At 36.0% G+C, this 2,188-nt stretch overlaps 1 non-coding gene across 1 annotated transcript; it reads right to left on the bottom strand.

Annotated features, from left to right (window-relative positions):
• Positions 1-1,573: 1,573 nt before the first annotated feature.
• Positions 1,574-1,676, bottom strand: LOC113618642 (U6 spliceosomal RNA). The gene has a single exon (XR_003432073.1). It is a non-coding gene; the product is annotated as a U6 spliceosomal RNA (small nuclear RNA).
• Positions 1,677-2,188: the final 512 nt, after the last annotated feature.

Genomic DNA, 2,188 nt, shown 5'->3' with positions numbered 1-2,188 from the left:
GATAGACTATTCAAACTCAACTCCAAAACACTGGATTATCACTTTCAGAAAATAGACTTTCTTATCTTTTCTTCTTCTATTTTTTAAAACCAAGCTTATTGAGGTATAATTTAACATACAGTAGGATTTGTCTTTTTTTAGTGTAAGTTCTATGACTTTTGACAAACACATATTGTCATATAACCACCAAAATCAAAACACAAACTGTGTCATCACCCCGAAATTTCCTCATGCCTATTTATGGTCCATCTCTCACAATGCCTAAAGCCCCTGGCAATTCTGATTTGGTGCCTATAGTTCTACCTTCTCAGAATGTCTAAACAGAACAATTACATATTACGAAGTAGTCTTCCGAATTTGGCTTCTTTCACTAAGCATAATGCATTGAGATTCATCCATTCACTGCATGTACCGGTAGTTGTTCTCTTTTTATTTTATGGTATTTCACTGTATGAATGCATCAGAGTTTGTCTTGTTGAACGACATTTTGATTTTTACACTTTGGGGCAATTATGAATAAAGCCACCACAAACTTTGCCAAACTGCTTTCTATAGTAGCTGTACAATTTTGCATTTGCACCAGTAATGTATGAGAATTTCAGTTGTGTCACATCTTCAACAGCACTTTTTAAAAACAGGCATTCTAATAGGTGCATAGTGGTATCTCATGATGGTTTTAACTTGTACTTCACAAATGACACCCAATTTAAGTTTGAATGGTCAGCAACCCTGCCTCACCTGTTGTTTAATGTTTTTCATAACACAACTTTATGCTGCAGACAAAAGGCACTTCAGTAAACAAAGAACGCTGCTGCCATCAGGCCCTCAGCCACTGCAGCCACCCCCAACAGTGCACCCTGAGGGGAATCAGGATGGAGAAAAGCAGGATACTGGCCCTAGGTAGTTAAGGTGCACATCAACAGAATGATTTCTATAAACCCAGACTTGTATTCTTCCCATACATAGAAAAGCACTAAAATCATTAACTTGAGATGTTTTTTGTGATTAGCAGTAATCTTTTGATGTTTGACTACATTTTGTGTTTTGGGGGGGTTTGTTTGTTTTTTGGGGTGTTTGTTTCTTGGGGGGGGTCTTTTTTTTTTTTTGGGGTATTTTTTTCTTTGTGTTGTTTTTTTTTTTTTTTCAGCACAAACTCCTACATATCTTGGTTCCTCCCTTACCATTTTGGAACAGTCCCTCAGAGCTATCTGAGAGGTTGCCATTCTGGGTTATAGTCCTTAATAAGGTCCCTGAATAAAACATTATTCTCATCTTTCAGGCTGTGCTTTTTTTTTTTTCAGTTGACAATGCCTTCCCATAATTTAAGGTAATGGGAAATATATTAAGATAATGTAAACCTTTGTGAGATAAACAATATCCCACTGCGGTACTCAGCTACTCAACTGCACCTCAACATTTGTATGTACAGCTTGTACCCTAAAATTTTACATTTCTATATTGTTCTGTAGTTTTCCTCTGATTTTTTTAAATCTGGGAACATTGTATTTATCAACTAGACTTGAGTCTTCACTAAGACAGTGAGTTAATCATCTCTGTCCTAACATTATTTTTTTTTAATATGGAACACTTCACAGATTTGTGTGTCACCTTGCTCAGGGGCCATGCTAACCTCTCTACGGTTCCAATTTTAGTATATGTGCCACTGAAGTAAGCACTATCTTAAACTTACATTATACTAAGAGCCTTATTCCACAAAGGCTTGTGGAGTGAATTGAGAGCATTTAAGCCATAATTTTGTCCTGCCCTTCTCCAAGTTAAATGTCACCAGTTGCTGAGGGTCGACACTGAACAGAAGACAGAGAAGGAAGTGTTAAGAGCATGAGAACATTTGAGAGCTTAAGTGGGGATTGGTTAGCGCTCTAAAGAAAGTTGAAGAGAAAATGCAAAGTGAAGTATTATACAATGTAAATAAAGAAGCACAGGCAAAAGTAAGAAGAAAATAAGCAAAGGGAATATTGAAAATATAAGTAAAGGAAATAATTCACCATATAAGAGGGTAGGACTGAAGATCAGGAATATGCCAAAAATTATTATACATGAATACATCTATTTTATTGATAATATTGATTCTCTTGGTCTATAAGTTAAATCAACCCTCCTGACAGATGTAGGATGAAGAATGAGTGATATATTACTTGCTGTATTTCTGGGGATAATGCTTAAACAG

This window comes from Aethalodelphis obliquidens, unplaced genomic scaffold, assembly GCF_003676395.1.
Source record: "Aethalodelphis obliquidens isolate GAN/ISIS:26980383/991018 unplaced genomic scaffold, ASM367639v1 scaffold5, whole genome shotgun sequence".
NCBI classification, from domain to species: Eukaryota; Metazoa; Chordata; class Mammalia; order Artiodactyla; family Delphinidae; genus Aethalodelphis; species Aethalodelphis obliquidens.
This window is presented reverse-complemented; position numbering and strand designations above follow the sequence as displayed.